The sequence below is a fragment of the Monodon monoceros genome, unplaced genomic scaffold (assembly GCF_005190385.1).
Source record: "Monodon monoceros isolate NGI ecotype Baffin Bay Population unplaced genomic scaffold, NGI_Narwhal_1 Super_Scaffold_22, whole genome shotgun sequence".
Taxonomy (NCBI): domain Eukaryota; kingdom Metazoa; phylum Chordata; class Mammalia; order Artiodactyla; family Monodontidae; genus Monodon; species Monodon monoceros.
In genome coordinates this window covers 125,388,602-125,412,089 of record NW_021703779.1, presented here as the reverse complement: position 1 = coordinate 125,412,089, position 23,488 = coordinate 125,388,602, and the positions used below count along the sequence as shown (strand labels likewise).

At 41.9% G+C, this 23,488-nt stretch overlaps 1 non-coding gene across 1 annotated transcript; it reads left to right on the top strand.

Annotated features, from left to right (window-relative positions):
• Positions 1–11,590: 11,590 nt before the first annotated feature.
• LOC114906717 lies at positions 11,591–11,696 on the top strand. The gene has a single exon (XR_003796527.1). It is a non-coding gene; the product is annotated as a U6 spliceosomal RNA (small nuclear RNA).
• The last annotated feature ends 11,792 nt before the right edge of the window (positions 11,697–23,488 follow it).

The following is a 23,488-nucleotide window of genomic DNA, read 5'->3' as shown; positions in this document are numbered from 1 at the left end:
ACCTAGAAGAACTAAAGACAAACAAACAGTAATGAACAACCAAATAAATGAAATTAAAAATTCTCTAGAAGGGAACAATAGCAGAATAACTGAGGCAGAAGAATGGATAAGTGACCTGGAAGATAAAATACTGGAAATAACTACTGCAGAGCAGAATAAAGAAAAAAAATGAAAAGAATTGAGGACACTCTCAGAGACCTCTGGGACAACATTAAATGTACCAACATTCAAATATAGGGTTCCCAGAAGAAGAAGAGAAAAAGAAAGGGACTGAGAAAATATATGAAGAGATTATAGTTGAAAACTTCTCTAATATGGGAAAGGAAATAGTTAATCAAGTCCAGGAAGCACAGAGAGTCCCATACAGGATAAATCCAAGGAGATATACGCCAAGGAGAAATACGCCAAGACACATATTAATCAAACTGTCAAAAATTAAATACAAAGAAAACATATTAAAAGCAGCAAGGGAAAAACAACAAATAACACACAAGGGAATCCCCATAAGGTTAACAGCTGATCTTTCAGCAGAAACTCTGCAATCCAGAAGGGAGTGGCAGGACATATTTAAAGTGATGAAGGAGAAAAACCTACAACCAAGATTACTCTCCCCAGCAAGGATCTCATTCAGATTTGACGGAGAAATTGAAACATTTACACACAAGCTAAAACTAAGAGAATTCAGCACCACCAAACCAGCTTTACAAAATGCTAAAGGAACGTCTCTAGGCAGGAAACACAAGAGAAGGAAAAGACCTACAATAACAAATCCAAAACAATTAAGAAAATGGTAATAGGAACATACATATTGATAATTACCTTAAATGTAAACGGATTAAATGCTCCAACCAAAAGACATAGACTGGCTGAATGGATACAAAAACAAGACCTGTATATATGCTGTCTAGAAGAGACCCACTTCAGACCTAGGGACACATACAGACAGAAAGTGAGGGGATGGAAAAAGATATTCCATGCAAATGGAAACCAAAAGAAAGCTGGAGTAGCAATTCTCCTATCAGACAAAATAGACTTTAAAATAAAGTCTATTACAAGAGACAAAGAATGACACTACATAATGATGAAGGGATCGATCCAAGAAGAAGATATAACAATTGTAAATATTTATGCACCCAACATAGGAGCACCTCAATACATAAGGCAAATACTAACAGCCATAAAAGGGGAAATTGATAGTAACACAATCATAGTAGGGGACTTTAACACCCCAGTTTCACCAATGGACAGATCATCCAAAAGAACAATAAATAAGGTAACACAAGCTTAAAATGATACATTAAACAAAATGGACTTAATTGATATATTTATAGGACATTCCTTCATAAGCCAGCAATGAAGGAAATGATCCCAATAGCACAGGCACACACACATCTACACAGGTCACACGTCCACTCTTTCCCAGACGGAAGCTGAGGCTCATTCTCTGCATATTTTTTGGCCTCTTCTGAGGACAGGGCCAGGTCAACTGTGTCCATTGTTGTATTTCCAGGTACCCTGCACTGTTCCTAGCAGAATATACATGCTGCATATATGTTTGTTGAATGAATAAATGAATGAAAAAGCACCGAGTCCTAACTGCCAAAATGCGGATGAGCAGCCAAACGTTGCTGAACACCTCTCACCCAGCTAATCCTGTTCCTAAAAGACAGATGAGTTAAACAAAAAATAAGAAACAAACAAACAATGGCAAACCCAGATCTGTAGAGAAGCAAAGTCAGATCTAAAAGTGTATCTCGGGACTTCCCTGGTGGTGCAGTGGATGAGAATCCACCTGCCAATGCAGGGGACATGGGTTCGAGCCCTGGTCCCGGAAGATCCCACATGCCGCGGAGCAACTAAGCCCATGCACCACACTACAGAGCCTGCGCTCTAGAGCCTGCAAACCACAACTACTGAAGCCCACGTGCCACAACTACTGAGCCCGTGTGCCACAACTAGTGAAGCCCATGCGCCTAGAGCCCGTGCTCCGCAACAAGGGAAGCCACTGCGATGAGAAGCCCGCGCACTGCAACAAAGAGTAGCCCCCGCTTGCTACAACCAGAGAAAGCCCGTGCACAGCAACGAAGACCCAACGCAGCCAAAAGTAAATAAATAAAAGTGTATCTCTTATTGGTTTTGTACTTTGGGAAATTCTGCCTGGCATGTTCTCTTAGCCTGAGGCAATAAGGAAAACTAAAAGGCAAAATGTTCTTACATCCTTCACCATTCTGGCAGAATAGTTCAAGTTTCTATGTGGGGTAGTAAAAACTGAACCTGATTCCTAATCCTGGTCTTATTCCAATTATGTCTCTGGATCTTCTACAAACCCCTCCCATGGTCTGGCCAGTTGTGAAATGTCAGCAATTCATTTAATCCTTGTCCCCACTATTCCTTGGAAGCACAGAGACTTTTGGGTAATCTACATAAATCCACTGATGCAAGGCAAGGGAATAAACACTGCTGAACTAAAAGCTTCCCAGAAGGCGGTACCAGAAATTACTGTGTAATGGACACAGAAGCCTTCAACCAGTGGATGGAAAGAACATCACAGGCAGAAAACAGAGCCTGAGTAAGGGCACCAATGTGAAATGTCATGGTTACATCAAATGGTCCTTACTGCTTCCTAGCATGTGAACTTGGGCAACTTATTTAACCTTTCTGAGCCTCTGTGTCCTCATCTATAAAATGAGAACAATAATAACACCACTTCACAGGGCGCTTGTGAAGATTCACTGATATAATGGATATCAAAGTGCCTACCCTAGTGCCACATATAGAGTAAGGACACAATAAATGCTTGTAAACAAAGTGTGATAAGAGACAGAAAGTAGAATAGTGGTTACCAGGGGCTGGGGGCAGGGGGAAATGAGGATACAGTTTAATGGGGACAGGGTTTCAGTTTGGGATGACGAAAACCTGGAAATGAAGAGCGACGACGGTTGCACAGCAATGTGAATGTATTTAATGCCACTCGATTGTAGGCTTAAAAAACGTTAAAATAGTAAATTTTATGTTACGTATATTTTACTACCACAATAAAAAATGCAAACAAAACAAAACAAAGTAAAGTGAAAGGCCTACCCGGCAAAGCATCACAGTGTGACTGAAATCGAGACTACTTAGGAAGGGAGGTGGGAGCCAGAACGTCAGGCTGAGGAGAAATGTGAACTTGATCTACCAAGTGCCCTGTGGGAGCACTTGGAAGTGCTATGACTTGAACTTGTATTTTAAAAAGGTGTAATTGATATTGCCATTTTATAAATATCACCCTGGAGTGGATTAGATGGCTAGAAAGAAGTTGAGGCTGAAAGAAGGATGTCAGACTTCTGCTGTTTCAAATGTGGTCTCCAGCTCGGCAGAATGGGTCCTACCTGAAATCATAGTCTCAGGCTGCTCCAGAACTGCCAAATCAGAATCATCATGGTGCAAAGATCTCCAGGTAGCACCTATGCACAGTAACCTTTGGGAAGCACTGGGCTAGAAGACCTGAGGAGTTCGGCTGGGAGAGGCTGAGGACTCGAAGCAGGGTGGAGCCACAACTGCCGATGTTTATGGGGTTTACTACACACGTAGCTAAGTGTGAGTATTTCACGAACCATCATTCAATCCTCACAACAGTCCTGTGCATAAGGTGTTATTACTCTCACTTCCCACATGGAATACTATTCAGCCATAACACAGAAGGAAATCCTGCCATTTGCGACAACATGGATGGATCTTGAGTGCATTAGGCTAAGCGAAATAAGTCAGACGGAGAAAAACAAATACTGTATGATCTCACTCATATGTGGAATCTAAAAACAAACAAAGAAGCAAACAAACCTCACAGAAACAGAAAACAGACCAGTGGTTTCCACAGGCAGGGCATGGAGGGGGGGATGGAGGGAAATAGATGACTGAAGTCAAAAGGCACAAACTTGCAGTTATAAAGTAAATAAGTTCTGCGGAGGTGATGTACAGCGTGGTGACTATAGTTAGCAATACTGCATTGTATATTTGAAAGGTGCTCAGAGAGTAGATCTTAAAAGTTCTCATCATAAGGAAAAGATTTTAACTATGTGAGGTGATGGATAGTAACTAAATTTATTGCAGTCATCATTTCACAATATATAATACATATATCAAATAATTATGTTGTACACCTTAAACTTATACAATGTTATGTGTCAATTATATCTAAATAAAACTGGGAAAAAAGTTTTAAAATTGCAGTTGAAATAATTGGTCTGAGGTTACACAGCTAGTACCTGACAGAAGTGGGATTTGAATGAGTCTGTGTACATTTGCTTCATCATCTCCATTGTACTGCTTTTCAAACCTCAGGGAAAATGAGCTCTCCTTGTCTTGCTACAGTACCCACTTTCTTTCTCTTATTAAACCCTGAGATGATTACTCTGAAAGCTCTCTAAACTATTTTGGAAGCCCACTGTTGTAGAAGACAACATACGAATAGATGGGACACGTCTGAGCTTTCCGGCCACCCACCACTCAGATGCAGTCTTCTACAGCCTGTCTCCCAGCCTTTGCCTGGGTTGTACATGAAATCCCTAAGTAATCTCAATAAGTAATCTGTAATTTGTCCATGGTCAAACTGACTGTCTCTTCAACAACCCTGTCCTCCCAAATACCAAGGCTACCTAGGAATCTGGCTGATCAACAGCAGGGAGGTAATCTAATGTTTGTTCCTGTCCCTTCCTCATTTATCAACAGACTCAATATTTCCTTCCCTTGGTTGCAACTACAGGAGTTCTCCAGAATTAAATTTCCACATGCATTGTACAGTAATTCTCTAAAAGGAGTAGAAAGTCAAATTCTTCACCTTTACCAAGATAGTAGCAGAGAAAAATCCCAGTTGTAGGACCAAAGTCCTAAGCATGAGCATCGTCAATCTAGTCCTACACACGAAGGTTGCCAAGCTACCTTCCATAACTCTCTTCTTTCTCTGCCCCTATTTGGGCCCATCTGATCAGCATCCACCTCTGTACTAATCCTGTTCCTCCTCCTAAAGCCCTCCCCTGGGTCCTCTGCTATCCCAGACTGATGGAGAGGCCCTGATCTCTGCAGTAAGCAACTTATTTGATTCTCACAACATTTCTATGAGGTCTGCTCTAATGTTATCATCTCAGTCTCTCAGGAAAACGAGGCACAGGAAGGAAGCCCAAGATCACCCAGCTAGTAAAGGGTACATCAGAGGTTTGAATCCAGAGAGACAGGCCTTGGCGTTAAAAACTACACTCGACCACCTTCCATCCTTATGTCACTGTTTCTAAGAAGTATTCCCAGATCTCCCCTAAGTCTTTCCTTTGAAGACCCCTACACAAACTGTGTCCTGTGTGTAAGCTTCCTCAGGGCAGTTGGACTCTTACCCTGCTTTCTATACCCTAAACTACCTAGAACTGTTCTCCATACACACAAAGCACTGGGTATTTGTTTAATCCAATTAAATGTACATAAGTACAAAATACGATATAGAGAACTTAGTTACCTCTCGTGAGAGTGTTGACACAAACTATTTGACCTTAACAGCTCTCCCTTTTCTTTGCAAAGTTTGCAGTGACTGAGTATGGTCCCATACACCCAGATGACAGAAGAGAAGAAATGGGAATTTAGAATGCCAAAAATCAAAGGGATGTGGTCCCTAGGAGTCCTAGGATTTTAGAGAATAAATACTTTCTGAAAAAATCCAACCTATTCAATGTCCAAAGTGAATTCTGTGTGAGGCTTACCAACCCTAGCATGTCTTAAACTGTTTCAAAGGGTTAGAGGATGCTAATGGCCTATGGAAGCATTTACAAGATAAATGGATTCCAAGTTTCTAGCATCTTTAAACTGCTGCTCCAAACTATCTTAAACTGTCCAGGGCTACCTCCATTTCCGAAACGCAACAGGAAGTGCAGCCTCGGTTTGATTTCCGCTAAAAGAACGAGGCATCTCTGAGGACTTCACTTCCTGGAAAAGCAGAATTGATCCCAAGTCTCTGCTGCTCTGATGTGCATGGTATGTTTGCTAGTTACTATAGCTGGACAATGAAAATACTAGCAAATGAGCCCTATAGATATCCAGGTGACAAACAAGATTTTTAACATTTTAAGTAGAATTCAATCAGCCTGTATAACTTAATGTTTTTCATTATTCCCAAAGCATGTCCTAGTATTACACCTACATACCAATCCTTAGAGAAGCCCTAACCCCTGAGATGGAGAAAAGGAGCTTTAATGATGGAAGATTCATGGGGATAATATTTCTGTTTTGCTTCTGGATGGCCTGTCTGGTACTATCCTTCCCTGACCCATCCTTCAACCTCTATTATCAGGGCTAGACTTCACTTTGCAATTAGAGTGATCTACTGTGGGGTTTGGAGGGGAGTTGTAATTTTTCCAGAAATAAATTTCTATTTTTTCTTTACTGTGGTATAATTGACAAATAAAATTGTATATATTTAAATGTACAATGTGATGATTTTATATATGTATAGGCTATGAAATGATTACCACAGTCAAGTTAATTAACACATCCATCACCTCACATAATTATCTTTGGGGTGTGGGGGGGCGGTGAGAACACAAAATCTACTCTCTTAGCAAACTTCAAGTACGGCATTATTAACTGTAGTCACACTGCTGTACATCAGATCTCCAGAACTTATTCTGGGAAGTCTGTACTCAAAAATATTTTTTGTGGTCCCTACATTTCTAGCTATGGCACTGTATATCAACCTTGATTTTCTAGTAATCCATGAAATTTGTAATTGACATTTTAAAAATCTAGCTGAGAATGAATATAAAACATCAGTAGATTTTTGTCATAGCTCTTTTATATCTTCTTTTGATTTCCCCTAGACTTCATCTGAATTCTCTTAGGACTAGGACATATGGAAAGCACCATAACTTGAAAAGCTAAAGGACTGCATTTATTCAAAATGCATTCACAGAGTTCCTACATTATGCCAGGCTTGGCAATACCAAGCATGGGAATACAGAGATGAGGGTGACATAGTCTCTGCTCTTGTAAAGTTCATAGTCGATAAAGGGAAGCATTTAAACCATTAATTATAACCCCTCTATTAAAAAGGATTTCATCAAGTTAAAACAGTCTGTGAATTCCAAAAAACACAAAAACAAAAACAGCAGCAACAAAAAACCATGTAGAACTGAAAAATACTGCAAACTTTTCAATTTAATTACCGAGAGTATATTGCTATCCTTCCTCTTTGAAATCACAAAGAAACTAGGGTGGGACTTGCTAGCAAGCTGTCTTCAGGCCCCTTGCTATAGGAGATCCTTGGAGATGAAAACATTCTCATTATGTTATTCTTGTATTTAAGCAATAACCTCCCTTGGGATAGGGCTCGGATTCAACCATATTTACTGAATTTAGCTTTATAACTGTAGGAAGATAGAAGACTTTTCAGAAAAGTTAAACACAGGAATAACATTAGGTGACATTTGTTAAGCACTTACTACATCCCAGGCCCTATTATTATCTTACCCATTTTATATATGAGGAAAATGGGGTCCAGAGAGGTTAGCTAACTTTCTCAGGGCCACCCTGAGAGTCAGTGGCAGTGCCTAAGCATTCTCTCACTAGCATATGGCCTCTCCATGACTTAGCACTGGCCCTCTTTCAACACTTTACCCATCTGCAAATGTCACGTGTCGTCTCCCATCTACTCTCCTCGCACCCTCCCCTCCATTCTCCATCTGTGAGCTTCCCACTGACTAGGAATAAGCACGAACATCTCATGTTTCTCCCAATTCTGGTTCCCTAGCCTATCAACAAATTACTTTGAAGTTCTGTAGCAATCACATTTACATCCAATAGCCTTTCTGCAATTGATCATGTCCTTGAAATTCACCAAAAATCATAAATATGCTGACAAACTGTCTAAACACATCAATGCCCTTTGCTGAAAAACAGAGGAGTTTGGTTTCTATCCTGGTGAGAGCCCAGTCCCTTGACAGTGATTTGTGAGACACAAGATTTGAGTATTTGAGAATCTCTGGTCTATAGCAAAGAGTGACAGTCCAGTGTACTTCAAGACTCTAGACATCATTGAGGCTGAAGCACAGCAGCACTTGGGCTTTGTAGGTGGTAAGAATCTTGAAGCGCATTCCATCAATTCCCTCCCACCTCTCCTTCCTCCAGTGCTTGGAGATGATGGGTCCCAAGCCCCTGCTACACCTCTCTCCCTGCTACACCTCTCTCCCACCTAAGAGATCTCCCAGAGCCCTTTTGAGTGTTTGTTGCTGCCATTATCCAAGTGGACCATGGCATCAAACTAAGGCTAAGACTCTTAGACTCATTCAAGATCCAAGGACACACTGTTGAGAATAGTTCCTGACGTCTCCTAGAGTCAGATATTTAAATAGAAAAATGTCCTTATCTACCCTTGACGCATCACAACTCTGCCCCATTTCAGCTACTCACTAATACTGTGCAAAATTGAGCTAACAAAGCTGGTTGTGCGTTGCCTCTCTTTCCAGGCATAGTCATGGACACTTTTCTCTTCTACCCTATTATTTTCCTCTCCCCCCTTTCATCACTTAGTCCCCATGTTCCAATATTGGTTCATCTCTAAAAGAATCAACCCAGGAATTTACCAAAAATTAAGAATGAGAAACTCAAAAAGTATAATAGATAGTTCATCTGTAAGAAATAGTGTAGAGAGAACATGTTAAAGGGAAAAGGTCCACAGGAGAAAATTCTACCTCCTAATATGCTGGTTCTCTTTACCAGATAGCTCTTATGTAAAAAGTAGACACAATTTTGGAAGCAAAGATAAGTTTCCCCTCATCAGATAACACATCTTTCCTGTGGAGTTGTGTGTAAGTGAAATCCTATTTATTCATCTGACATTTGATAGAAGTTTTCTAAGTGTGAACTCTATGGCAGACTCTGGGGTATAAAGAGATGAAGCTGAGAGATCAGACTTGTAAATAGATAACTACAAGGTCGAAAGCGGCGAGATTTAAATTCATATAAAATGCTCTGGAAGCTGAGAGGAGGGAATAGAGACGAGGAGCACAGAGGGAACACAGGACTAAATAGAGGCACAGAAGCTGGAATCAGATGTTACAGGTAGCAAGAGTGCACCTGGGCGAAAGTAACTATACATTTCCTTAAATGCAACCCCCTGAACTCTGCCACTGTGAAGCTCAGGGTTCCCTATTAGAAAGCTCAGGCTGCCAGTCTTAGAACCACAGAGAAAGTAGACTAAACTGCGATATAGGAGAGGAGAGCAAACCACTATCAAAGAAAAACTATTTTGATCCACTGTATTTCAACAGAACTTCGATTTCAATCCGTTGAGGAAAACCAATGTGCATAATGTTGTCTAACAATAAAAATAATGTAAAGCACTAAAGTACAGCCTCCAAAATTCCAGGAGAAGAGAAGCTCTTTTTTTTTCGCTGTGTAGGGAACCACTGACCCCAAGAAGATGGGCTGTTGGCTGTGAGTGGCCCCTGTCCACACAGGCCTAGAGGTCCGCGATGCCTGAAGACCAGCATGCAGGAGTCTGAACTGCGCAGGTGCATGCTGCATGACTCAGCTTCCAAGCTCCCCGGAATTGGTTCCCCGGGTCTGGAGCCTGTAGGGATAGGCTGGGCCTCGGGCAGGGACTTCCGGGGCCGACTCCAGGCTGCCAGGGTCCATCCTGCTCCTAAAGTGAGTTGCTAATAAAGAAGCTCTTTCTTGCCTGCCCACCTGCCTTGGACCTCCCCTCCTCACTTTGGCCCAAAAATTGTTTTTGGATGAGTGAATAAATGAAGTAATCATGCTTTAATATTGGTTAAAGCATTAGAATTTGAAAATGATTACATAAATAATTAGTTGAATCAAGATTATCCCCATGTTACTTTCATGTCGATATCTGTATGCCTCCTTCCCTAAAATGTCTAGGGCTTTTAGATTTCCTACATAGTAATTCCTCTGCCCCTTACAAAAGCTGAGTAATAACTTATCCTTTGACTTGGATTCTATAGATCTGCATAACACCTTAAAACTCTTCCATTATTACTCGTGGGGGTACAAGTTTACTGCACATTATATTAGAATTTATAGAAACTAAAGGTTATTCTAGTCACTCATCTAATTCAAAGATTTGATAAAAATGACCAAGATACACCACAACTAAATAAAAGGCTTATGTTAAACTTTCAAGTTTTTTATTTACGAGCTTTTACTGGCTCATAAGATAAACATTTGGTATAAAACTGTCCACATTAGATCTACCTTATATGCAATATAAACAGACGCTGACTTTTAAAAATTCTGTATTAAATAGAATGCAAATCATATTCATTGAAAAGAAAACTCACTGAAACTTGAAGCCAAGTATTTCAAAATTTTGCAGTATGGGAAAATTACTTTTTACTGTTTCCTTAAAAAAAAAAAGTTAATTTGTCCAACCTTAGGCAAACTCACTTTTCTACAGTGGAAAAAGATGGGTTCTCAGAAACATGGAATTGGATTTGTTCTGTGGCTCAGCAAAGGATTCTTTAAAAAAAAATCAAGTAACTCTTGATATTCTGAAACTCTCTTCTTTAACTCTTGTCCGAAGCAACACACTTTCCAGGCTTCATTGGAAGAGGGGGATCCTCTTTGTTTGCCACAGGTGTGATGCTGGTCCCCCTGAACCTCCTCTCCAAAGACATGGACTCAGTTACCAAAGCCTGTCCTCTCAAAACCACTAAGTGGAGAGGGGGAGGGGAGAGATCTCTGGCGAATCGCATCCCTGAGCAGCAGCATCTAAGAACAGAGGGGACCATGTCAACAAATCTCATTCTCGGTTTGGGGGGTTGGGTCGTTTTCTGTCCTCATCTCAGCAGCAGAAAAAGTGCTAAGCCTAGAAAGACAGTTTCTGAACCGATTGGAGCTAGCCCAGCAGTTTTTGCTACCTCCAAACCTGCCAGAGCCTAAATCAATGCAAACATTCATGGTCTGTTTTCCTAAGAGTTGCGATTAACTGCTGGTCTTCTTGCTCAGAAAGGGCTGGCAAATCTTATTCCTGGGGATTTCCAGAATACTAAGGCCAGATGCCATTGCTCACATATATGAAATAGCCTAGTACAAGTAACCCAAGGCTTTCCTAGAGGTCATTACTCCCACAGAGCACTAGCACCAAACGGTGTTAAAAGGTGTGCAGCAAAAGTAAAAGTGAAGTGTTCCTTGGTTGGGTACGTTTGGAAAATGATGAGTTAAATATAGTGAAGCAGATTTCTTGATTACAAGACATCTCAGGGCTTTTCATAGGTTTAGGATCACTGGGAACATGTCTTTGTTTTGATTTATCTCCCATCCTCAAGCACCTTCGATGGCCAAAGACATTTTAACTTAGGAATGACAGAAAGGAAAATCTGAAAACCTAACAATAAATATTTAATGAGCTCTGGGATAAAAATGCTAGTCTGGGAGCCCCCCAAAGTTTATAAAGGGTCCAGGGAAAGATGAATGTGGTAACTACATAGGTCACTTTTAACTAGTTTACTGGTTTCAGTCCCAGGTGCTCCCAAAAGAGTGCCCAGCATAGCCTGCACTATGGATAAAGGACTCTCACTTAAACTTCTCTTTTAAAGAACTATTACAAGGAGTGCTTGCTTCAGCTGCACATATTCCAAAATTGGAATGATACAGAGAAGATTAGCATGGCGCTTTGCAAGGATGATGGACAAATTTGTGAAGCGTTCCATATTTTTTCCATGTTCATTATGCTTCAATAAATCTGAAATTTAAAAAAGAGAAAACAGGAAAGACTTTCTTCCAACATAAAAAAGAGCAATTGCAATGATTGTGCATTACATATGTTTCTCTTTCAGAATTATCTATGTAAGGTAATGTTCTCCTTTTTGCAAACAGTATGAACCATAAATTAATATGACTTTAACCTCTGACGTCTAAATAACTTCGAAGCCGAAAACAAGGTAAAAGCTGTTCATCAGGTGTATCACCACATTGGAATTCCTATACTAAGGAAATATTCCCAGTATGGAATTTCAAGGGTGCACAAGGACAAGTTGTGTATCTATTGAGATGTTTTTATAAAATGAGCAACTTGGCATGAGACACATCTAAGTCCCATGCAATTTTTGAAAATGTATTTATGGAACTCACCAGTTGAATACTTGGGAAAATGCCCCCTTTGGAAGAAATGGGTGACATTGAGTATAACTGTTACATCCTAAGATTTATAAATTTATTTTTCAGATTTGTTCACATTTTCATTACAGAAGTATCAAAGTTCCCAGGGTACCTAAACACCATATTACATTAATTGCAATAATATGTTACGTTTTATTTTATACATCACAGTTCAAAGGAAATATGTACGTTGATTTTCTTTTTTGACATCTTTATTGGAGTATAATTGCTTTAAAATGGTGTGTTACTTTCTGCTTTATAACAAAGTGAATCAGTTATACACATACATATGTTCCCATATCTCTTCTCTCTTGCGTCTGCCTCCCTCCCACCCTCCCTATCCCACCCCTCTAGGTGGTCACAAAGCACCGAGCTGATCTCCCTGTGCTATGCGGCTGCTTCCCACTAGCTATGTATTTTACGTTTGGTAGTGTATATATGTCCATGCCACTCTCTCGCTTCGTCACAGCTTACCCTTCCCCCTCCCCATATACTCAAGTCCATTCTCTAGTAGGTCTGTGTCTTTATTCCTGTCTTACCCCTAGGTTCTTCATGACCTTTTTTTTTTTCCTTAGATTCCATATATATGTGTTAGCATACGGTATTTGTTTTTCTCTTTCTGACTTACTTCACTCTGTATGACAGACTCTAGGTCCATCCACCTCACTACAAATAAATCAATTTCGTTTCTTTTTATGGCTGAGTAATACTCCATTGTATATATGTGCCACATCTTCTTTATCCATTCATCTGTTGATGGACACTTAGGTTGCCTCCATGTCCTGGCTATTGTAAATAGAGCTGCAATGAACATTTTGGTACATGACTCTTTCTGAATTATGGTTTTCTCAGGGTATATGCCCAGTAGTGGGATTGCTGGTCATGTGGTAGTTCTTTTTGTAGTTTTTTAAGGAACCTCCATACTGTTCTCCATAGTGGCTGTATCAATTTATATTCCCACAAACAGTGCAACAGGGTTCCCTTTTCTCCACACCCTCTCCAGCATTTATTGTTTGTAGATTTTTTGATGATGGCCATTCTGACTGGTGTGAGATGATATCTCATTGTAGTTTTGATTTGCATTTCTCTAATGATTAATGATGTTGACCATTCTTTCATGTGTTTGTTGGCAATCTGTATATCTTCTTTGGAGAAATGTCTATTTAGGTCTTCTGCCCATTTTTGGATTGGGTTGTTTGTTTTTTTGTTATTGAGCTGCATGAGCTGCTTGTAAATTTTGGAGATTAATCCTTTGTCAGCTGCTTCATTTGGAAATATTTTCTCCCATTCTGAGGGTTGTCTTTTGGTCTTGTTTATGGTTTCCTTTGCTGTGCAAAAGCTTTGAAGTTTCATTAGGTCCCATTTGTTTATTTTTGTTTTTATTTCCATTTCTCTAGGAGGTGGGTCATAAAGGATCTTGCTGTTATTTAGGTCATAGAGTGTTCTGCCTATGTTTTCCTCTAAAAGTTTGATAGTGTCTGGCATTACATTTAGGTCTTTAATGCATTTTGAGTTTACTTTTGTGTATGCTGTTAGGGAGTGTTCTAATTTCATAGTTTTACATGTACCTGTCCAGTTTTCCCAGCACCACTTATTGAAGAGGCTGTCTTTTCTCCACTGTATATTCTTGCCTCCTTTATCAAAGATATGGTGACCATATGTGCGTGGGTTTATCTCTGGGCTTTCTATCCTGTTCCATTGATCTATATTTCTGTTTTTGTGCCAGTACCATACTGTCTTGATTACTGTAGCTTTGTAGTATAGTCTGAAGTCAGGTCCAACAGCACATTAAAAGGATCATACAGCATGATCAAGTGGGGTTTATTCCAGGAACGCAAGGATTCTTCAATATGTGCAAATGAATCAACGTGATACACCATATTAACAAATTGAAGGAGAAAAACTATATGATCATCTCAATAGATGCAGAGAAAGCTTTTGACAAAATTCAACACCCATTTATGATAAAAACCCTGCAGAACGTAGGCATAGAGGGAACTTTCCTCAACATAATAAAGGCCATATATGACAAACCCACAGCCAACATCGTCCTCAATGGTGAAAAACTGAAACCATTCCCACTAAGGTCAGGAACAAGACAAGGTTGCCCACTATCACCACTATTATTCAACATAGCTTTCGAAGTTTTAGCCACGGCAGTCAGAGAAGAAAAAGAAATAAAAGGAATCCAAATCAGAAAATTAGAAGTAAAGCTGTCACTGTTTGCAGATGACATGATACTATACATAGAGAATCCTAAAGATGCTACCAGAAAACTACTAGAGCCAGTCAATGAATTTGGCAAAGGAGCAGGATACAAAATTAATGCACAGAAATCTCTGGCATTCCTATACACTAGTGATGAAAAATCTGAAAGTGAAATTAAGAAAACACTCCCATTTACCACTGCAACAAAAAGAATAAAATATCTTGGAATAAACCTACCTAAGGAGACAAAAGACCTGTATGCAGAAAATTATAAGACACTGAAGAAAAAAATTAAAGATGATACAAATAGATGGAGAGACATACCATGTTCTTGGATTGGAAGAATCAACATTGTGAAAATGACTCTATTACCCAAAGCAATCTACAGATTCAATGCAATCCCTATCAAACTACCACTGGCATTTTTCACAGAAGTAGAACAAAAAATTTCACAATTTGTATGGAAACACAAAAGATCCCGAAGAGCCAAAGCAGTCTTGAGAATGAAAAGTGGAGCTGGCAGAATCAGGCTCCCTGACTTCAGGTTGATTTTTCATTTATGGGAATATATCATCATATACACACCTATATAAATATAATATTAGATGCAAAAAATTTGCATTCAAGTTCAGTTCTCTTTTCATTTGTTCTACAATTGAGTTTACATGCATGTATACATACACACACACACACACACACACACACACACACATCATTGATCTAAAATCTCCAATTTACCAAAACCAAGACATCTTTTCTTTCCTGCATTTGATTTTATAATTCTCTAAGGGAAATGGGTAGAGTGCTACCTTTAGAGTGTCTAAGTAGAATAAGATATGGTTTGCATTTTAAATCTGTAGCTGGTAAAAATCAATGACATCTCTAAACAGATATTTTTATTATTTGTTTACACAAATAATATTTGCTACACAATTTCACATGTATTCAATTCACCAGTGTTAAGAGTTGATTGTGACGAGTTGAATGATGTTACATCTTGACCTGTGCTTTAACTGAGTACATCTTGATTGTATGAATTATTGAATTATTGACTAATTCAGGTGTTATTTTAAAATGCAGTTCATTACTTAGATTTACCCCCAATCACTTACAACTTGACAATCAGTTTCAAAACACAGAGGACTCTTACTTCCATTAGATTACAAACGCACAGTACAATATAAAAAGTAAGTATAAAGCAAAAATCTAAAAGGTGAAAAGCATTTTCTTACCCAAGAACGAGAATTGAAGAAACTGGTGAGTGCCGTCTGTGGACACTGGATAGTCTATTCAGTTCACCTTTGAAGAAAGAGATGTTTCTAGATCAAAAATAGCCTTTCTAGCCACACAAGGGAAGTCAACAATCATGTAACTGTACATTTCAAATAAAGATAAGAGAACCTGTTTTCAACTACCAAGACTTCCCAGGTTAGAACTGACTTTGGCACACAGTGCTATGATTCTCATAGCAATGCTATGGACTGGAGAAACTGGGATTGCTCCTCACCCAAGAATGCTCTTAAACTGCCGCCAGCTTCTCCATGAAGTCAAATTTCTTTAGTCTCTCCCTAATTTCAGCTCCCCATCAATCACAATGGCAGCCTACTTGACCGAAGGCACTAAGCTTTCTCATGCTAACTTGTCCAGTCACCTTGATACAAGCCTAGAGATGATGTTAAGATCTGCCACTATACAAACTCTCTTTTATGTGTAATTAGAAAAAAAGTTTACTTGAATCCTTTATGTGGTTTTTAGATATGAAAGTGATGTTGATGTTCACAAATTTCTTCCACCAAGTGTTATGGATTTTCTTTGCATTAAACAGGGAGTGTCTCCACCTTCTCTGAGAAACACATAATCCTTGTACTATCTGGATGGTACTAATGCTGAAGCCAAATAGCATGGTCTCCAAATAAAAATCTGTTTCTGATGTTTGCCAAACATACTCCACAGCATCTATGAAGCCTGAAGGGATCTGGGGATCTGGATATATGAATGTGTCCAAAAAGATACCATTTTTCTCAAGATTTTCCAGAATCATGCACATGCTCTCCCCAGATTCCTCCTCCCTCAGCCCTCTAGAGCTCAGTGTCTACTTCTCTTTCAGGGCACTTGCTACTTTCTAGGATGTCTGATCACTGTTCAAGCCTTTGTCACTGGAGTGTGAGCACAAGGCCAGAATCTGGTCTCGTGACTGCTTGTCCCCAGCACCTGGCACAGAGTGGCAGCTCAAGAAGCATCCACTGAAGGGAACTGGGGCCGCTTCTCAACATGTGACCTCAGTTCACATTGGCCAAAGGGCATCTGCAAGAAGCCGACTGGGTGCCTGTGGTGGCATTCACACCCAATGCTTACTCCACTGGCGACTGGCATCCAGAACTATTGGCTTGGCACAGCTCTGACCTAGAGGAAGAGCCTCTGACAAAATTTGTCATTTGAAACCCCTGTGAAGCAAGCAAGAGCAGTAATGTGGATCCTGGAGCCCACCTAGTTAGGTAGGTTTGGGTTTGGCTTCCTTTACTAGGCTGATTCTATCTCACCTCATTGCAGATAAGATCACATTACTAAAGGGAGAACACAAGGGGTTCCATATGTTTGTTGAACATGCGAATGTGCATATCATATCATGGTTACATGTGTTCTCTTTGCAGCTTTTAAACATCCCTCATAGTCAAACTGTCTCAGCTTGTCACCCAAGGCCCTCTACAATATGACCCAATTCACCTCTTCAGCCACACCATAGCTTACGTCTTCTGAATTCCAGGAAGTATGCACCATCACCCAGTCACACACACTCTTCCATCCACCCACCCAGGCTTCACTCAGGACAGTCTCCCTGCCTAGAAGGCCCTTCTCCATATCTTTACTAATTGAAGCCATATCTATCCTTCAAGGCACATTCTCCAAAGCACCTTCTCCAAGAAGCACTTTCTGATCCCCTCTCCTGTAGTCCTGATGGCACCTGCCCTATCTGGCCCTGTATGAAAGTCACATGTTGTCAGTTTCTCCCCTCAGTGCAGGGAAAAAGATTAGTTCCTCCCTACAATACATGGCTGTCTGAACCTAGCCTGCAAAACTGTGAAGAACAAATTGCATTCAGCTCTTTGAGGACTGTGACAAGAGTTTTCTCTTTCTCCAGAGACCCTAAGATTCAGGAAAAGAATAATCTAAGGTATAGAAAAAGATGTAGGAAAAAATGTAGGAGAGATGACAATATGTAGATAGCCATCTCTCGTTACATAAAGGTGTATTTTAAGTGAACCACTGAAAGAGATCTTAGTGAATCATTTAATTAAGAATCTGGGGACTTCCCTGGCCGTCCAGTGGTTACGACTCTGCACTTCCACTGCACGGGGCATGGGTTCGATCCCTGGTCGAGGAACTAAAACCCTGCATGCCATGTGGTGCAGCCAAAAAAAAAAAGGAATCTAATAGGTAAGTTTTCTCTGTTTTCAGTCCATTTTCAGATTAAAATCTGAGAATCAACTATTGAAACAAACTGAAGAAAATTATACAGGAACTCTTCATAGCAGAACTTTCTAAACAGGAAGAGTCACATATACAAACTCACAGAAATACTGAATTTGAGTCAAGAAACTGAAAGTATTACATATTACACTGGAGTATTTTAGGCCACTCTTGGTCCATATTTATTAAGCTTCACTCTACTTGACTCCATAGGAAGTTACCAAGGAAGCAAGAATTCTGTTTTCAGGACATTGAGTCCTATGCTTCTGGTTTCTGGACAAATTGAGGTGTCTTCAGCAATTTCAAGTGCTTCCATGGATTTAGTTATTTGTTCATGTCCCAAATAGTTATCGACTATGTGCGAGGCACTGTGCCAGCTTGTTTTTGTTGCTGTTGTTAGCACTTAAAGCTAGAAGACTGGGCTTCCCTGGTGGCGCAGTGGTTGAGAGCCCACCTGCCAATGCAGGGAACACGGGTTCGTGCCCCGGTCCGGGAAGATCCCACGTGGAGCGGCTGGGCCTGTGAGCCATGGCTGCTGAGCCTGCGCGTCGGGAACCTGTGCTCCACAACAGGAGAGGCCACAACAGTGAGAGGCCTGCGTACCGCAAAAAAAAAAAAAAAAAAAAAAAAAAAGCTAGAAGACCTACAGAGAAACAATAATTATTTCAAAGACCTACATAACTGTCAAAATAATTCTTTAAAAATTGAGAAGGGGGGACTTCCCTGGTGATGCAGTGGTTAAGAATCCTCCTGCCAATGCAGGGGACGTGGGTTCAAGCCCTGGTCCAGGAGGATCCCACATGCCGCGGAGCAACTAAGCCCATGCGCCACAACTACTGAACCTGCGCTCTGGAGCCCGTGAGCCACAGCTACTGAAGCCCGTGTGCCACAACTACTGAAACCTGTGCACCTAGAGCCCGTGCTCCGCAACAAGAGAAGCCACCGCAATGAGAAGCCCGTGCACCGCAACGAAGAGTAGCCCCCGCTCGCCGCAACTAGAGAAAGCCCGCACGCAGCAACAAAGACCCAACGCAGCCAAAAATAAATGAAAATAAAAAATTGAGAAGGTGGAATACTGAAAAGTAAAAGAATCAAATGGGGAAACTGATGTGGTCAGGCAGGCTGGGTTCTCTAACTGAAGATGTTAACATTTTAATTTAATTTGTAAGCTAGTTGGGCACTACAGCAAATTTCTGAGAAGGGACTAATATGATCAAAGCAACTTTAAGAGAGATGATACCACGGGCTGAAGCAGACAGGCTGAAGAAAGCCGTGAGTTTAGCAGGTCTACTGAAGGAACAGAAGAAAGTTGCAAGAGAGGACAGATTTCAGACATGGCATAAAGGAGGCAGACAAAAATGAGAAGAGACAAAGAATGGGTTACAAGGCAGATGTGATACTGCCGTTATGGGCCTGGGGGCAGCGGGGGCTCAAGAGGCTGAAGGTCACAAGGCCAAAGGTGTCCTTTACTAGAGGGAAACTGGGTTATAGAAGAGTCTGGAGAGAAAATTCACCAGCTGTGGGTTCTCTTGCTTGTTTAGGCATCAATGAAACATGCAGGAAAACCCACCCTCTGTTTGATAAGAATTATCGATTCGACCAATAGATAAGAGCAACAGTTGGACACATGACTTGGCGATCTCTTCTAGTCTATTCTATAAGACGCACACAAAGAATATTTGAAATTCGACTCATCACTATAGTGCCCCAAGGGACTGACCTGAGGAGGGGAATATAAGACCTTGGAAATATTCAATGAGAAGGACAGAGGGAGTGAGCGGCAGCCAGGAGAGAGAAGAGAGCCCAAGCAAGCGAGGAGCACAGACCAAGCAGCTTCTCCACCCCGGAAAATTATGAGGAAGTCCAGGATCAGGAAAGAAACCAGGAGAGAACTGGAAACAACAGACACATTCAATTTATTAGTACTAGCATTTTACAAAACCAGTTCTATCTGCTTTTCTTCCTGGAAACACCTAACCTGGGCGATCTCCCTCCCAGCCCTGCACAAAGCCTATCTGCCCAGAAAGGCTTAGCTGGCCTCTGTCACGGGGGCCTTTGGACAAAGAAGAGGGATTTGCATAAAGGTGGTCTGCTGAGTACAGCCCCTATTTGAGGCCTTGCAGCGCTGAAAGAGCCATTCTCCAACCTGGCAGTGTAATCCTAATGGAGAGCTTTTGTCCCCCAGGCTGTGGTGGGCCGCTTTATTCAACTGACAATCCACAGTGAAAGAATGAATGAACCATCTCCTTTTGGTAACACTCAGGCAGCTGGCAGCCCACAGGCCGAGGGCTTACCCAATAAGAGGCTGGACAATTGTCAGCCTCAGACGCAAAAGGTGCTCCATGAGGGAGTGCCTACTTGTAGTGCTCCTGGCTGCATGCTGGGCACTCACCACTCAAGATCAAGGTCCTGGGGCCCGACCTCCGCAGAGGAAAGGGGCTGAGGGAGCTGGGAGCTCCAGCAAAGCCATTCCCTACAATACTTGCTAAAGAGATCAAAAACCTTTCAGCACCGTGAAGGCCCTTCGACAGTTTTGTAGAACTCTATAATCATTTCTTATTAGAACGCTGGGAAAGAGCCAGGTTTCTGGTTTCTTTTGCGATTTCATTTTTTTTTAAAGAAATTGATTTTTGTTTTCTTCCTTTTGAGAGTGTTAAATTTACAAAACAGAATGGAGACTCAACGCAAACAATTCTACCACTCAGAGGCACATACTGCCGTTTCAGATGATTTCTTTCCAGTCTTTTTAATGTAGCTCTGAAAATTCTGTAAATACAGTTTGTTCTCGGGCAAGTCTAACTGATCCCTATTTTTCAACTAACAAATAAGCCCTTTCAAATTGAAGTGGTTTCTCCTAAGTTATCTTAACCCCCTTACCTTAAGGTTATTCCCCAGTTTTCCTGAAATCTGTTCCATTCTTCTGTGTACCCTAGGCTGCCTTACCCAATAAAGCAGGGAAATTGTCTCCCAGAAGCTGTTGAGCATTTTCTTTAAAAGGGGCCATATTCAATAATGAAAACCCATATAAAACAAAAATAATTTAAGATCTATATATGAATTATGTGCCAATATCACATAAAAGATTAAAAAATATATATACCACTTTACTAAAAATGTTCTCAATTTATTAGCTACACAGTTCTCGAATTAGAAAGAGGGGCCAAAGAAACCTTCCATTTCCTGAATGAAAAACTGTGGACCTCCTCACTTAAAATGATCTCCCTCATTGTTGCTGACTCTTGGCTGCGCCCACGCCAAACACCCTCTTCCCAGTTCCACTCTCGCACAATTCCTTTTCTCCGAATTGATGGTTAAGACACAGTCACGTTAAAGGGAAGCTCTGCAAATGCCCTCGCTGACAGCTGCAGTATCCTCCCTGCGCAGTACAGTTCAAATACCTTCTGTGATCACATATGCTGGAACTTTACACAAGAGGTTCCCACTTGTTTCCTGTGGAATGCACAGAAAAATGAAACAGCTCGCACTGAGAGTTTCCAGATTCTTCATGTTGATTGACTTTGTTTGTGAATTTCACCTCAAAGTACAATCCTTTCCTGCAGACAGACCCTTCAACTTCCCAGTCAAACTCTTGCCTGTGACTTTAAAGCTTCCTCATTTCAAAGCGCTGTGTGGTCCATGCTATACAGCAGAGCTCGCCCCTGGGTTTCCTGAGAAGATCAGCAAACAGAGCCGATACTAGAGAAGGCAAAGAATAAACAGCCTTGACTAAGTTCTGTCTGCATGGTACCCAGGAATGCTTCAAAGTGGTCTTGACCCAGCCTGGGAAGCACAGTGAAGCTTTCACAACTTATGCCTAGACTAAGTGATATATTTACTGCTTTCAATGAAGAAGCAACTGACTTACAAGTTCATTCCCCCAAATGGGAGACCTGAAGTTAGAGTATAGCAAGCCAAAAAAAAAAAAAAACTTGCTTTAATCCACACTTTAAAAATTATTACTCAAGTGGCTTAACAAGGTTGCAAAACTAGTGGAAATCAGACAGGAGGAAGATGGTGGAGTAGGAGGATGTGGATTGGAGCTCACCTCCCTTCACAAACACATCAAAGTTACATCTACATGAAAAGCAATCCTCACTGAAAACAAACAGGAGACTGGCAGAAAGACCCTTCTACAACTAAGGCTACAAATATCCACACAAAGTCAGGTAGGAAGGGAAGAGAAGCGAGCAGGTCAGGACCCACTCCCCTACAAGGGGACACAGGAGAAGAGGGGCATACCATGGGCTCAGAGATGCCCCCCGGTGAGTGAGCAGTTCAAAGACCTCTTAGCTAGTATGAAAACCAGTGGCACTTACAAGTGGGCTGTAGGAAACCTAGACTCCACTCATGAAGAGTGTGCACACACGCTTGCTCACTCCTGCACATGGAGGGTATTATGCTTAGGGACATAAGTTAGACAGAGAAAGACAAATACTGTATGATATCACTTACATGTGGAATCTAAAAAAACACAACAAACTAGTGAAGATAACAATACAGAAACAGACTCACAAGTACAGGGAACAAACTAGTAGCTAGCAGTGGGGAGAGGGAAGGGGGGAGGGGCAAAAAAGGGGTAGGGAATTAAGAGGTACAAACTACTATGTATAAAATAAATAAGCGGCTTCCGTGAAGATGGGGGAAGAGTAAGATGCGGAGATCACCTTCCTCCCCACAGATACACCAGAAATACATCTACACAGGGAACAACTCCTACAGAACACCTACTGAACGCTGGCAGAAGACCTCAGACCTCCCAAAAGGTAAGAAGCACCCAACGTACCTGGGTAGGGCAAAAGAAAAAACAATAAACAGAGACAAAAGGATAGGGACGGAACCTGCACCACTGGGAAGGAGCCGTGGAGGAGGAAAGGTTCCACACACTAGAAGCCCCTTCGCGGGCGGAGACTGCGGGTGGCGGAGGGGGGAACCCACGGAGCCGCGGAGGAGAGCGCAGCAACAGGGGTGCGGAGGGCAAAGCGGGGAGAGATTCCCGCAGGGAGGGTCGGTGCCGACCAGCACTCACCAGGCCGAGCGGCTTGTCTGCTCACCCGCCGGGGTGGGCGGGCATGGGAGCTGAGGCTCGGGCTTCGGTCGGAGCGCAGGGAGAGGACTGGGGTTGGCGGCGTGAACACAGCCTGAAGGGTGTTAGTGCGCCACAGCTGGCCGGGAGGGAGTCCAGGGAAAAGTCTGGACCTGCCGAAGAGGCAAGAGACTTTTTCTTCCCTCTTTGTTTCCTGGTGCGCGAGGAGAGGGGATTAAGAGCGCCGCTTAAAGGAGCTCCAGAGACGGGCGCAAGCCGCGGCTAAAAGCGCGGACCCCAGAGACGGGCAGGAGACGCTAAGTCTGCTGCTGCCGCCACCAAGAAGCCTGTGGGCGAACACAGGTCACTGTCCACACCCCCATTCTGGGGAGCCTGTGCAGCCCGCCACTGCCAGGGTCCCGGGATCCAGGGACAACTCCCCCAGGGAGAACGCACCGCGCCTCAGGCTGGTGCAACATCATAGCGTCGTCTGCCGCCGCAGGCCCGCCCCGCACTCCGCACGCCTCCCTCCCCCCCGGCCTGAGTGAGCCAGAGCCCCCGAATCAGCGGCTCCTTTAACCCCGTCCTGTCTGAGCGAAAAACAGACGCCCTCCGGCGACCTACACGCAGAGGCGGGGCCAAATTCCAAGC